This window comes from Motacilla alba, chromosome 1, assembly GCF_015832195.1.
Source record: "Motacilla alba alba isolate MOTALB_02 chromosome 1, Motacilla_alba_V1.0_pri, whole genome shotgun sequence".
NCBI lineage: Eukaryota > Metazoa > Chordata > Aves > Passeriformes > Motacillidae > Motacilla > Motacilla alba.
Window position 1 is genome coordinate 109,069,006 of NC_052016.1, and position 15,860 is coordinate 109,084,865.

A 15,860-nucleotide genomic window follows, 5' to 3' on the forward strand; every position below is an offset into this window, starting at 1 on the left:
TGGGTCCCCCTGGGAGGTTCTTTTATGAGCCTATGGGCTTTTATGAGACTTATGAGGCCACATTTATGGCCAAAAAATCTTCTTCCTACCTGTGAATAATTCACACAGGTAGGAAGGTGCCTGTGAATAATTCACAGGTTCACCATATTTTGCTGTCCTTGATCTTGTGCCAAAGACCTTAGGAAATAAATTTCAGGTTGGTTTTGGGTTTGTTTGTTTGGTTTTTTTCCAAAGTGGATCTCATTTGATTACTGGCTCTTCACTACTAATGGTGATTAATGATTAGTCACATATGTCTAAAAACTTTTTCCAGTTGACTGCCCAGATGCCTGAGAGCTTTAAAGCAGGAGAAAAAAAAGGAAGGATGATTATTAAGTGCTGATTAAGCAAGAAAGTGCAGTCTTGAGTTTCTTGTTGCTGTGTGTTAGACTATATTAGAGTGGGTACTCTGGAAAACAGAACACTGTGAATCAGAATGTATCTACAGTTACATTCTACTGTAAAAGAAGTTTAGGTTGCAGCTGAAGTTACTTAGGAGAGTATTTTCAGCACTTTACTCTGTGTAAAAATTACGTTGCTTGTGTTTTATAACACACCAATACTCGTGCTCTTTGTCTTTCCATCTGAGTGTGCACAGCCTCTTTGGGTGTTCCCAATTTTGACTAAAAGGCTTGCTCATGATGATTATACAATGACACATATTTCCATGGCTGTGCTTGGGTGCAGGTGCTAAGGTCAGCTTCTTGTGTTTTGATTCTCAGGAGGATCTTCAGAAAATAAAGCATCTGTGCTTACATTTATAATTATAAATCATGCAATGAGATCATTGTAGACCTCTTTGTTTTCATAATAACAGCATGTAACATTTTAAAGCACACAGATTGTATACTGGAAACAGCATTTAACAGGAAACATCCAAAGGTATGGTGCTCAGAACATTTCTCAGGCACTTATTTTTACATACTTGGAGGTAGATCTAAAGCCCTCACTTATTTTTTAAGGCAAATCCTTCACAGATTTTTTCCAATACTCTTCAAAAAATATACAAACTGTACTGCAAACAAAAGCAATACCTAAACTATGCAGCAGTAGAAGAGTCCTTAAACAATAAGTGAAGCTGAAGCATGAAAAATACGCAACCTATTCTGTAATAAAAATCACCTTTTATTGGCATTACTAGCTTTTTTTCCTTATTAAGGAAGTGGCAGTTGGTACACAGTCTGTTTGCTCTACATGATATGAATGGAAATAATAAGGTAGTGGCTAAATATTTACTTATTACATTCTTCTCCTATATGTTACTCACCAAGTCATGCGACTTGCAGTTTTGCATAGGAAGATGATCAATTATTAACCACAGGTTACAACAAATTCCCTGGACAATCCCATAGAGATTTCTGTAAAATGGCTACTGTTTATTAAGGTGGATACACACACAAAGATTAGGTCCTCTTTTGTAGGTGAATTAATTTGTGTCCAAATTCATGGGTTTTTTTTCCATATTTCTTTCTGTTCTGCATTATTTGGTAGCTATTGAGAGAGAAACTTGGTAGTCTGTGTCTCAGAACATCAAAAATATTCACAAAATCATTTAAAAAGTAGAAATACCTTTTCATTATCCCCCAAAATTTTTCAGTCAAAACAAGTAATTGTTTAGGCTTGCAGTATCCTGAAAAATATCTGATTTTCTTGAGCAAATGTTTCCCACAAAATACTTTGCTCATCCATACTATTTAGTTTGGAAAACAAACAAACAACAGTTTTAATTCCTATTTCATGGCCTCAAGGGCGGGAACAGCTGATAGAGGAAAAGGTGTGACTGCAGCATGACTCACGTTGTAGGGAGTCCTGTGTGCCAGGCAGTGGTCACTTCAACACAATTTCTGTATGCAAGGACTGTTCTGCCTCTAACTGCACCTCTGGGAGGCATGGCAGTGATGAGAGCAAAGGGGAAAAGACAGAAACATGTCTTAAGATAATTTTGAGAGGAACGGGGTAGATGACAGTGCTGCCCAGAACAGAGACAGAATTTTGTCCTCTGCATTCTATGCATTCTAGCTGGCTTCACTGTGCCACGCAGTCTGTGGGAAAAAGATGAATGTGCTCTGCATCATCAGGCACGGAGAAGGTCTCTGCTGAGCCAGAAAGGAATAGAATAGAACCACAGAGTATCCTGAGCTGGAAGAGACGCACAAGTTCATCAAGTCTGGCTCCTGGCTCTGCACAGGACACCATCAGAAATGACACTATGTGTCTGAATATACAAACTTAGTCTCATCAAAAAATGCCAGCTCCGCAGAGCTTGCTGACAAGCTTGGCCACATCTTTTCCTGAGTACATCCTCTCTGGAACTTCATTTGCTATTACGGATATGCAGGCCAAAAACTTATCACTGTGAATCTCTGAGCTACCCAAGCACAGTGTCATGGTCTGTGGACCACTTTCCCTTGGTGCATCTAGGAGTAAATCATCATCACTATCATCTTTTTCAAGGAGTGATCCATGGGAAAGCTGAAACTTCTATTTGCTTTATGTCTGCATGCATGCTTCACTGGCTGATGCCCATGTGACTCTTTACATGTGACTGTACTGTACCACGAACACCACAGAATATTCCTCTTGAAACCAGCAAATCCCTTCATTTCTTAATTTTGCCTCTACTTAAAAGTCAAGGCAAAATGCAGGAACAAGCAGACTTTTTTCTATGACGATGAAACACCTTTCATCTACTTCTGTACGTGCACCTACATTTTAATGTACCACAGAAAATCACCACTGACCTGATTCCTGAAAAGATTCTTCCATGTCTTCTCTCATCACAGCAGTCCCTGTGCCACAACTGCAAATCAGCTCGTGATGGCAAAGGAGCATTTTGCTTCCTCATTGATTTCTACATTATGTAATCATCATATCACTCTCAGGAAAGAAAGGATGCTAAAAATACCTAGAGTTAAAAAATAATTATTTTCTAATCTACGGGAAGAAAGCAAGAAGTCGCTGACTGTTGCGTAGCGTTCTAGATATTTATCTGATTCACTGAGCCACAGAGTCAGTGGACTTACAGGATAGCCCATCACATCTGCACCACTGCTAGTGTGAAACTGTTGTTATACTACTTTCTCCAGTGCCTAAATCCACTCCTATATTACTGGATTTATACTATTCTATTTATACCTATTTTCTTCAAGTGCATTGATTTTTGCACTTCAGCACACCACAGGCCCCCATCATCATTATGGTACAGCCTCAGCATGCAAAAAACTCCTCAGAGCCCCAAGTTTAGAGGTTGCAAAGTAAAGCCTCAAAATGCCATGTAGAACTGTAGATAATTATCTGAGAGTTTCACTGGGTCATAGACCCTTTAATGTTTGAGTCCCCCTCAGTATAATGAGAATGCTCCTCTTGGTTCTAGAAGGTGTTGGTGATTAGAATTCTGCTTTCTTTTCTTTGATTCTGAAATCATACAAAACATCCTCCTCCTGGCAATCAGTACCTACAGTCCCGTGTGAAATTATCTGCATCTTCAGATTATGAAACTGCTGCCATGAATTTTCTAGTAAGCTCTGACTCTAACAACTGAATTTCTCTTATCAGTAGTTTTCTTCCATGATGTTTCCACTTTAGTTACCAAGAATAATAAGGACATGCAGTCTGTGTGTTTTTTCCAGTGTTAGCACTGGATGATTCCAAAAGCAATTTACAAATTACTTGACACCAACTGAAATGTTAGGCCCTAAAGATGACTCAGCTCGCAATCACAACTCATTAGTAAGATTCCAGGGAGACAAACTATCATAGAAAAATATATGTGTGTCCATGTGATGTTTTCCACTTGGAAAAATCTTGAATTTTAACAGTGTTTGGCAGAATAACTCCTAAAGGTTTCTGTTGACAGGTCCAGCCCTCACTCAGGCATGTTAGACACTCATTGTGCTATTCTAATTAGAAGTCATCACAGTTTGTAAAGAATAAATTTTTCATTTTACTTCACATTAAATCAGTATTTTTTTTCTTTTTTAATAAAAACATTATGTTCATAACCTCACAGTAACTAGTTAAACATCTGAGCTGATTTTCTGCAACACTTAATACAATTACACAACTTATTTGAAGTTGTTGTATGGTGCACCAGATTAGGTCAGTGAAAAATAGGATTGGCACTTGCTGAAGTTCAGTTTCTCTATAATTTCCACTGGTGTTTTCCTAAAGAATAAAATTAGACAGTCCTTAATTCTCCCATATCTGTACAAAGAAGTAAACCCCACAGAAGTCACTGAAGGAATTAATTTTGTTCTGTAATGGCCAAGAGGTTCAGTCTATCAGAAAGGTGACTTTCCCTTCATCACTGCTTTTGTAACTACCCACAGCAGGGCACGAGGCTGAAGGACAAACACGCCGTGTGCTTATCTGGGAAATGACTGCACCCTTGAATGACCTCCTCTCCAGCTGAACCTTGTGCTTGGAAGCACCGTGCCATCTTCTTGTGATGCCCAGGTGTCCCTGGCAGGGGCATCTGCTGTACCAGCTGGCAGTGAAGCCTTGCAGGAGTGCATTTCTGCTGAAAACAGCTCGTTTTGGAATGGAGCACAAGAACAGCCGTCAGGAGGTAAGCTCAGGGTTACTCCTCTTTACTTATTCCCCCTTCCTGCAGTCCAAGCCCTGTGAACAATCAAAGGGATATCTCATCTTCCTGGAAGGACTTCCCATCTCCTGTTGCTTGTCTTGCAGGCAGTGTTAGGTAAAGGTATGTATCCTCACAGCTCACAGGTGCACAGCCTTGCCCTGGGATGTATTTACACATCGATGTTTTCCTTGGGAACTGGAATATAAAAATGTGTCCCTAGAACAATGCATATTATTTTCTCCCTTTTCTACATATTCCTAAACCCAGGAATATAAATTACCTTCTAATGGTTTGCAAACAGGTTGGTATGTTCATTTTCATATTTTGTTCTGTTTTTAAAACCCAGATTTAAAAAAAAAAGAAAAGAAAAAAAATCCAAAAATTAAAGAATAAGTAGCATTTAGAAGATAACTGGGAAAATCAGAAGAATACTAACAGTGTAGTGGATACATTGGCAGAAATATACAATAGCTACTGCTACTTAGTTTTAGCAATAGCACATTTAAATCAATAGCTCCTTTTTAATATTTTATGTCCCCCTACCATTAGCCTGTTCTTTTTTCCCTTTTTCATTGCTAATTAAAGCTATTGGCAATGACCTTGGCATTTTTCTAGGTTTTTAGTGGCTTAGGTTTCACTTAAATTAGCAATCATGGGAACAGTTTTTTGTTGATTTACAACTCACCTACATTTTAAGAACTTTGGTTGCATTTTGTAATTGCACTGACAAGCAATCCTATAATTTTTCTTTGAGAGACAAGGCTTAAATAAAAATGCTTTTGACATTTCTGTTTTCATTTTATAAAGTATCCAGGATGTATCAAACTGACTTCTTATACATACATGATTACATTTTATGACTGCAGATTGCCAAAACAGAATTTCAATCGCCCATTGTAATAATCCAGAGAAGCCATTGTCACTTTGGGTCCCAATTTGGGTTTACAGCATTTTTAAAAAATATATTTGGGACATTTTCTTATTTCATTATTATTCTGTAGCTGTGGCAGAAGGTATGCAAATTCAGTTATAAGTTTTTCTGTGTTTCATTAAAAGTGGAACATACTTTTAGCTCAAAAATTCTAATTTTTAGGAGCAGAGTTACTGCTCAGTTAACTACATCTCAAGCATTTCCTTCTATATTGAGACCAGCGCCTGATAATATTCTCTGTGACCCAGAAAAGCACACCACATTCCAGTATTTAAATTAGACAGGTAAGGTTAATAAACAAGGGTCCAGAACTGAAGTCACACAGCAATCAAATAAGAATCAATCCAACACTGCTTTTTCACACAGACTACTTTCCTGTAAATGGTGTTTTAGCAATTATCTTATCAGCTGCTACTAGCTCAGCAGTGATTTATATAATTCTGCCTGTGTAGTTGAGCTGGTGTTAGATTATATCCATTGAAATGAACATAGCAGTTGCATTAAATAGCTCATTTACTTTTCAATGAGTCACAGGAAATATTTAAACCAGTTTACCTTGTACTAGCAGAAGCTTTGTACCCAAAGTTAAAAAAAAAAGAGTACGATCCTATCCAAAGCTTGCTGAAGCCCTTTAAATCTTTCCACTAACAATCAGTCTCTTATATACATGTATAATATATATACATAATACGTGTAATTTCTCCTGTCTGCAGTAACTCCTGCAGTTTTTGGTGTGTCTCTCTCACTGCAGTTCTCAGCTCCTGCACGGAGCTTGGCTGAGAGCTCAAGGTACACGTGCTGTTAACCTTCCTCTGTGCTTGGGGCTGCACCCCTGCAAGCGAGGTCCACAGGGGTCTTCCAAAGTGGGCTTGGCTGGAGGCAGGCTTGGCAACTTTCCAAATGTGATGCTGTACTTTAGCAAGACACCGAACAAAGCAGAGGGAAAGGTAGCTGCTGTTTGCATCAAGTTTATGTAGGCTCAGGAGGGACAGACCAAGTACCTGGAAAAGAGATCCTGGGAGTTCCTTTGCCACGAAGCAAAGCACCTGATTTCAAGTGATTTCAAAGCTCAAGGAATCAGTTGAGATGCAAATGATGGCTACCAGAGCACTGCTGCAGGAGAGAAAAGGGAGTTTGCTTTGACTCATTTTTCAAAGGGATCTACTTCAGGTTTTGAGAGAGAGAGAAAACTGAGCCACATGGTCCATGGACTGAATCAGTATTTCCTCTCTTATGGAGCCTGCCATATGGAAATACATGAAAGGCATTTTCTCCTGCAACTCCCTGCCTCAAAGCACAATCTTCCTCATGTCAGAGTTCATCTCTTTCACTTCTGTTGGGAAATGGGTGGAAGGCTCTGGGCAGTGCCTGGCCAGCTGCAGCTACTGCAGCCCAAGAGATACAAGGGTTACAGAGCAAGAGAAGTGCCTGGACACTAAATGGGGAGACCCAGTTGTCTGTGGTCTGCTGTGTGTCACACTGAGGAGATCCTGAAGAAAAGGCCAACACAGAAGCCTTCTGGATTTTTTGCAGCTAGAATCTAGATGAGCAATACCTGGTCTGTGCCTCAGTAATGAGACTGGTGGCAGTCCAGAAATGCTCCCACCGAGTGTGGTCACACTGCCTACGCAATGCTCTCCCTCAGCCACCCCAAACTTCAAACAGACTAAGTGAACTCTTCCTCTCTTTTCTTCACCTCTGTCTTTTGCAAGCCTTTTAGGCTGCACGGTCTGCTTGGTTTCAATGAATGAATGCTTTTATTTGCATCTTTGGTTAACTTGACATGCATTAGGAGTGATTTCAAGATGACTGAATAACAACAAAGCATTGTCCACCCAAATATTCAGTGAAAATATAAACCACAGCACCTTAACAGTGCTGTAATATGCACCTCCTGTGCATCAGAGAATAACAGAGTGTTCTTCACAGGGGCTAGGGCATGAAGAAATGCCTAGTGATTATTGAGTAACAGGGAAGGCACCCTGCCAGGCCTGAGACACTGGGAGCCACGGCTGATTCCAGAGAGCAATCAAGCCATGTCTTCCAGAAGCACTTCTGAGACAGGATTCATAAGGGCTTCTAATTAGCAGAAACCTGTGTTTGTCCTTGGCAACAGCAATGAAATTTCCAGTGTTATAAAGACACTTTGTTTCATGGAGGACAGGGGTGAGGAGTGTTTTTTATTTTGTTGGCTGTTTTTAAAATTTCAGTATTACAAATTGTGGAATGAGGGACAGGACATTTCAAGAAGAGTGCTTTTGGAGGCTGGACTGTAACCTCGTACTGACTCGGAAAGAGATTGGTGTAGAAACCAATGATTGTAGGGAAACAAAGAAAAAAAAAGCCTTTTTACCTGTTTTGGTTTTGGTTTTTGGTTTGTTTTTTTTTGGTTTTTTTTGTTTGTTTGTTTGTTTGTTTGTTTGTTTGCATTTGAAGTTCAGTGTATGCATGGGTATTTCAATTTTCCAGGGGGAGCCTCAAGAAATACAATACCATGTCCACTCAGCACTCTGAGGATGACACAGGTAAAGTTATTCCCAGAAGATAACTCTGTTCTGCAAAAATCAGGGGTACTCCTGAAACATGAGTACAACTACTCTTTGCTGAGACAATTGGGAAAGATGCAGAAGAAAAGAGGTAGTAGAAGAAAGAAAAAAGTAGTTGGAAGAGGGACTTCATGGCCATGACATGAGAATTTAGTGACTCGGGGACCCAGGGGGTCATTTGACTTTGGTGCATTCTGCCTCTAGACTTTCTATAAGGGCAGTTTGTGTTAAGGCATATCCTGCAGTCTTTGACAGTTTATTGAAAAGCATAAAGTAGCAAAAGAACACCAGATGTTGGCTTCACTATCAAGCTGCTGGAGAATGATGTTCTATTTTCAACGTTCTCATTAAGAATGAGCTTCAGATTACAACCAGACTAAGGAAGATTTATTAAAAAAAAAAAAAAAGAAGAAAAAAATTTAAAAAAAAGGACTTGCAAGGAAAGGAAAACTGCTTTATTCATTGATGTGGTTGAACTGCTGGAAAACCTGCATTAGATTAACCACACATGTTAAGAAATTTACCTCAACTGGTTCATTTTTGATAGCGTGAAATATTTGACTGTAAATAAATTTTGTAAAGCTGTCTCTGTAAAGATTGCAGAACCTCAGCTCTGCCTTTGGTATGCCTGGAGGTTTTACACCATTTCTGGTTTACTCTGCAGCCACAGACCTGAACTAAGAGATTCCTCAGTGCTGCATGCCACTGTTCTCTTTTCTGTGAAAAACAACAGAATAGCACTTAGCTGTTCAGTGTGAATGCTGAGATGGTTGGGTTGAGCAGTCTCAGACCCTTTAAAGAGGGATGTCACCAAAGTTCCACTGCATTGGTAATATTTTTGTTGATGTTGAAAATTTGCTTGGATACTACAGCAGTGGGCTCTACGGAACATGCTCCAGAAAAAGAAAGAAACCAAATATTTGTACATGCTGGAAAGAGAGTGAGTCAGCAATTGAGTGGGAACATTAATCAAAACTCAACAATGAGCAACATTGTGATGAGTCTTGCTTCATGCGTGGCATTCACCAGAAATTTCTCCCAAAATTTAAGTGGATTATTTATCTGGAAATTCTTTTGCTCAAAAGAAGAGCAAAAAAGCAGGTGATGTAAAATAGTCGTCATTTTAAAACTGCAGTTTTATTCAAAGGACTAGAAGGAAAGCTCCTCTCCCTCCTGAGACCTCATTTGGCTGCATGTATGCTATGGAGAGAGGTTAATTAGCTAAAAAGACTCTTGGGCCATGTTATAATTCCTGCCCGGAAAACTGTTGCTGTTCATACAAAAAGAAAGGAGGCAGTGAATGGAATCAGGGAGGGACAAGCCAGGATAAGTACTTTTTGAAGAATTCCAACAGTTTAGACTAATCAAACAACTCAGTTTTCGTGGTTATCTGGGTAGCCATTTTGGCACCTGCCACATTGCACATGCAAACCAGGGAAATTCATATATTCTGTTGACGAAATAAAGCCATCAGTCACACAGTTGTGTGTCCAAAAAACAGATAAACAACACTGTTTGAAAAATTAACCTGTGTCAGAAATTACGCAGCCTTCTGTATCAATAGAATTCTGGGAGAAGTCCAGACCTGTCAACACGGAAACATGCAATATGATTTAATAACTACAGCAAAAAAGTTTGTGTCCAACCCATCCTTAATGAAGATGGAAAACTGTTAGTATTCCCACACAGAATACAACATGTTTCATTTGCATGTGATTTTATCCTGAAAACACGCATTGTTATTGTGAAATCCATTAGCAAATGTTTGCTAAAGAGGGAGAACATTGTTAACATTTTTACTGTTTATTCACTGAAAATTTCTGGACAATGGTCCTGCTTGACTGATCCTGATCTCCTTCTCTCACAAGGTGACTGGCTTCTCAGAGAAGAAGAGGCTGGAAGAGGATGAGGATGGAAGAGGCTGAGAATGTTGTCTGCCTGGACTTCAGTAAAGCCTCTGACACCATTTCCCACAGCATTCTCCAGGAGAAACTGACTGCTCATGGCCTGGAGGTGCTCTTGGCTGGGTGAAAAACTGGCTGCATGGTGGAGCCCAGACTGGTGGGGAATGGAACAAAATCCAGCAGGTGGCCAGGCCCCAGCGGTGTTCCCAGGGCTCACTACTGGGGCCTGTCCTGTTTAATATCTTTACTGATGATCTGGATGAGAGGATCAAGGGCACCCTCAGTCAGGTTGTAGATGACACCAAGTTGGTCATGTGTGTTGATCTGCTGGAGGGTAGAAAGGCTCTGCAGAAGGAACTGGACAGCCTGGATTGATGGGATGAGACCAATTGTGTGAGGTGCAATAAGGCCAAGCGCCGAGTCCTGCGCTTGGGTCACAACAACCCCAGGCAGTTCTACAGGGGGACAAGAGTGGCTGGAAAACTGCCCTGGGAAAAAGGGCCTGGGGGTGCTAAGGTGAGCCAGCTGTGCCCAGGGGGCCAGGAAGGCCAATGGCATCCTGGCCTGTGTCAGCAGTAGTGTGGCCATCAGGAGCAGGGCAGGGGTTGTCCCTCTGTACTTGGTGCTGGTGAGGCCATACCTTGCGAGTTCTGGGCCCCTCAGTTCAGGAAGGACATTGAGGTACTGGAGTGAGTCCAGAGGATGGCAACAGAGCTGGGGAAGGGTCTGGAGCACAGGTCCTGTGAGGAACAGCTGATGGAGCTGGGGTTTAGCCTGGAGAAGAAGGCTGGGACAAGACCTCATCTCTCTCTACAACTGCCTGAAAGGAGATTCTAGCAAGGTGGAGGTCAGCCCCGGGTAACATGCCATAGAGCAAGGAGAAATGGCCTCAGGTTGTGCCACGGGAGTTTTAGATTGGATATTAGGAAAAATTTCTGCATGGAAAGGGTTTTCAAGCATTGGGCAACCTGGCCCAATGGGAAGTGGTTGAGTCACCATCCCTGGGGATATTCAAAGGATGTGTGATGTGTGGATGTGGCACCTGGAGACATGGTTTAGTGGTGGAATTGGAAAAGTTCTTGTTTTATATTTGAGAAAAATCAGTTTCTTAGTGGAAAGCGGGCAATTGTTTTTGCAGATTATGTACAAACATTGGACAAGATCAAGTCTGGAATGGGCCCACAGACATGAGAGTAAACTACCACAGTACTTACAACAACGTTGGACCTAGTAGTATTAGTATTAGTCTATCTGGAACAGTATCAGTCTTTCTTGTACTTAATTAATTGACTTAAACCCAAGTAAAGTGTTTTATCTGTATTCGAATATTTTATCTGACCAAATGTCACTACTGGTTCCTTCTAGTTAACAAGAAATAAATGGAATTATATTCCAAAATTAATGGTGATAAAATATTTCATATACAGGAAATAAAAATTTGGGAAATAATTCCTATTTCCTATATAAATTTAGCATCTTTTGGAAGCTGCAGCTATGTGGTAATGATATAAAGTGAATATTGATCCATCCCATATTCCTGGTGAGCTTGATCATTATGTAACATTTGGAGAACTATTTCTTTATAAGGAGATTTTTGCCCTGGCACCTCTCCACAGACATTTCCAAACGCAAGACAGATTTTGTTGTTGTTATTTTGATTTGTTTGGAAGCATGAATTGTTGTTTTTTGGGTTTTTTTTGTTGTGGTGTGTTTTGGTTTGGTTTGAAGAGGTTATGTTTGGATGTTCCTCATTTTCATCGAAATCAGAGCAGCCAAAATGACTTGTTCAAACCTGTAAATGGAAAAAATACGGCACAGACAATTTTTGATATTCTGTTACTTTTGGTGTAAAGGAGAAAATTAGAGTCTTGTTACAGTGTAAATCAGATGTCAGGCAAGCAGCTGAAATGCAGACCACTAAGTTATCTAAATTCCCACCTCCAGGTGAAACCATCAGATGCTGTGGGGTGTTTTCCTGGGGTTTCCATCTGTGCTGCTGTGATGTGCTGCCCCCAGCACTCACCCACGCTGGCAGCCACAGGCAACTTCTGCTCGTGACTCATGAGCAAAGCCTCCTGTCCCCTCGAGTTTCTGTGGCATGGGGAGTTCTTCTCACAGGAGAATTTCTGATGCACAGCTAAGAAGGGACAGTTCCTTCTGATGAATTTCACCTCCTGCAGCACCTACTCTCCTCCGAAACATCAGAGGAGGACCCTGATGATCTCTGCAAGTCTTCTTTGCACATTTCCAGAAATTTGATAGAGTTTATTTTCTTACAGTAGAAGGCAAGGCAAGGCAAGGATAACCAAGAAGGGTGGGTGTGAACATGTAACTTCAGAAAAACCCACTTAAATTTGCTGCTATTCATGGGCTTTGATTCCTATGGGACTGGAACATCAACAGCCAAATAATTTTCTGAAGTGCATCTTTAATAAGAGGTTAGTATTGCAGTGGCTTTAGTGGGTATAGGGGGAAAAATAAGTGATCTGGAAAATAAGAGTGACACTCTTCCAAGATGTTTGTTCCACCTACTGTTTTATTTTGCCAAAGGAACTCTCCAAATACCTCAGCCTTGGCTAGTAAAAGTTGCTGTTGAAAAAAATACTAGCAGAGCTGTGGGAAACAACAAACCAGAGCTTTTTGGCACAGCAGACAATGGACAGCATTCCAGGAGGTATTCTCTGCTTCACTTTATGGAATTCATCACTATGGTAGTTATGCTTGTTGGTATCAGTAAAGAGAGGCAGCCCTGATGAGGGAATAGTTTGTATTTGGTTATTTAGGCTGTGCCTCCCAGTGAGAGAACACAGCAAACCAGAAGGAGAGCAATAAAGCAAGGGAAGACATAAATCCCGTGTAAGGGGAAAAAAAAAATTTCCACAAATATTTCAGTGCATAAGGAATAATGGGATATAAACTTTAAAAAGAAACTGCAAACGGTAATGGCAAAATCAGGTGTTATTTTCAGATATATCTAGTATTTTGCCTCTCCATCATAGGTGCTACTACATTTTCATTTTGATCCTCTGAAAATATGCATGAATGAAATGGAGATACACAACATATGTGGTACTGATTGTTTCCAGCCTTTTTCAGGCATTTGTAGACGTGAAACTCTGATAGCCTAAAGCTATATTGAAAGTTTATGGAGCAGAAATAACCAAGAAGCTAAGAGGACTTTTCTCCAGATATTAAAATTGAATGATTTAGACTATTTGCATGTGGAATGTGCCCTCTTCCACAAGCCAATATGCATTAACATGGTGAAAAAGCACTGACAGAACTTTTGCCGGTGTTGCAAAGAAAAAAAGTTTGAGAATTATTGGGACAGTGTTTTCAACAGACACAGAACTGGCAAGGTAACAACACTTCTTCTTTGCTGGCATCTTCCTGCCTCTGATAAGCACAGCCCTATCTGTAATCCTTTCAGGGAAATCAAATTACATGCTCCAGGAGCCTTTGGATCCTCAGATGAGGACCACCACAGACTTCTCAATATCTCTGTAAGTGCACCTTTCTGGCACTTATGCCTTGTCTGCGCTCTGGATTACAATGCCAAACATGACAACTGAAAAAATTCTGCAATGGTTCCAAAATGCCAATTCCTGTCTTCTTTTAGTAGCATGACAAATGTAAAAATTAGGCAATACTATAAATAATTGCATGGAAGCCTTTTCCACGCCAATCTCATAAGCCCTGTTGTAAGTATCCTCCCAGGATTTTTCTTTCCACACTTGCCTTCTCCATTAATTCACAAATTCATAAACAGCAGGGATGAAAGGACTATGAAAAAATCATCTGGTGTACTTTGGGCCAAAGTAATATCAAATACACCTAAATCATTCTAAATGGATATTTGTCTGACATCTGTTGTAGATTTTTATGCTATCCAAGCAAAATATTCCAGCTCTTCAGTGTTCTATTAGAACGATTCTCAATGTCTCTAACTTACGCTTCCCTCTCTGAAAGTCCATTACTCTTACATAGAAGAATGTGTAGAATATGCTATAGATGCTATAGAATTTTCCTTTTTTATGTTTCTATATTTTTATATTGTGTATCCCATCTCCCTCTCTCTAAACTGAGTCTTTTTCTCTCCTGTAAATCTCCTAGAGTTCATCTTGTCCAGCTGCCAAACCAAGGGAAGGCTTTCCTATATTTGTCGTTTGTGTTTATCTGATCAGTGTTTGTCCGTGGTTGTGATATTTTATGAAAATCCCTTTGCTAGGATTTTCTTCTCCTGAGAAGCTGAGAAGGCCTCAGCTTCAAGTGTAAACAATTTGTTATCTGCTGCTGTGGAATGCAGCAGGTGCTTCCTCGATTGGTCAGTGTGGGATGTTTCTGCTTGGTGGCCAATCCAGGAGGCAGCAGCTCTCGGACTCTCTGGGAGTCACAGAACTTTGTTATTCATTCCTTGCTATTCCTGTCTCGCCTTCTGCGGATTCTTTTCTCTCTGTTTTTTTTGTAGTGTAGTTATAGAGTGGTCTTTTTTAATGTAATATATATCATAATATAATAAACCAGCCTTCTGAAATGGAGTCAAGAGCTCTCCTTCCCTTCACCAAGTCCTAACTGCCCACAAGACCCACGGTAATATTCGTCTGTTTTCTTGATAGCACAGATTTTATGTTAAGTGAAGTAATAGTTGTGTACTTTTTGGTTTATGCCCGTTCTTTCCCTAGAAATGTACATTGTGACTTACCCAATGTCCAGCAAACACTTCCTAAATCTGTCGTGAAATGTCTCTGCCCACATGCTTCTCAGTGTGTTTTACACAAGGAGGTGTGAAGCTCCTTTAGGGCTACATAAGATAGAACAACAGGTGTCAGTCACTTTTAATGTAATTTATAAACACCACCAAAGTGAATATGGTATTTTACCTTGGTATTTCTGAAGGCCTACTTCAGAAGCAATTCAGACTGTGGATTTCCCTCTCTCACAGAGCTCTGCTACATTACACTGTGCTCATTAAAGAAAAGGGAGTTTTACCTTTAGAGATACAAACCCAATTTCAATGCTTTTGAAAAGACTTTGCAAAGAATTTTGCTGTAATTTGTAATGATGGAAAAAGCATGATAGTGATAAGTGACATATATGGTGTCTTTTTGTAGGATGGAGCTGACAGATGGCTTTGCCATTCTTCTTGTATATGCAGCCCTAAAACACAGACACACACAACATTCCTAAAAACTGCTCAGCACCTCCAGTGCCTTTCTGGTAAGTGGGGATAATTAATAAAGAATAAGGACATGTACATACTCTGTCCTCTAGCAAGCAGTTGTAAGAAAATAAGCATTGTTAACACTGAGTCATCTACAGTAACAAACCATAAAATAATACAGCCTAGAGAGGGAAAAGACCAATTAAGTCATCCACTCCATCTCCTGCCAAGGCAGGCTTCTCTTCTGCCATATATTATTAAGTGCTTTGTCCAGCCTAGTTTTAAATTATTCAGGCAATTTGATATCCACTATTTCCTTTGGGAGACTACTCTCCAATTAAATTCAGAGCTATGTTTATTTACTCCTTGCTCTATAAATAAAATGTTCTTTGCCTATCTGCGCTACTTCCAAAGTTTCTTTTCAAATTTTTTTTTAAACTTTATTACTATTGGAGTTAAGATGTTAAATGGGCAATGTAGAGGACTTTGGATGAGACAAAAACATGAAGCTCTCCTGGAAAAGTATATAAAGGGAAGGTGTTTTCTTTGGGTTTGTTTGTTTGTTTAATCTTGCATTGTATCTTTATACACCTCGCAAACCAGAGCCAAATAAAATAGCAGCCTTTGCACACTGTTTAATAACTTCTTGTCCTGCCAGCAGCCATCCTGTGGCAGTAAGCATCCCCAGCAGCAG

General features: G+C 40.1%; 1 long non-coding RNA gene across 1 annotated transcript; it reads left to right on the forward strand.

The window, feature by feature from the left end:
• The first annotated feature begins 4,415 nt into the window (after nt 1–4,415).
• Nucleotides 4,416–15,173, forward strand: LOC119703249. Its single transcript, XR_005257601.1, has 3 exons — nt 4,416–4,606; nt 9,970–10,128; nt 15,117–15,173. It is a non-coding gene; the product is annotated as an uncharacterized LOC119703249 (long non-coding RNA).
• The last annotated feature ends 687 nt before the right edge of the window (nt 15,174–15,860 follow it).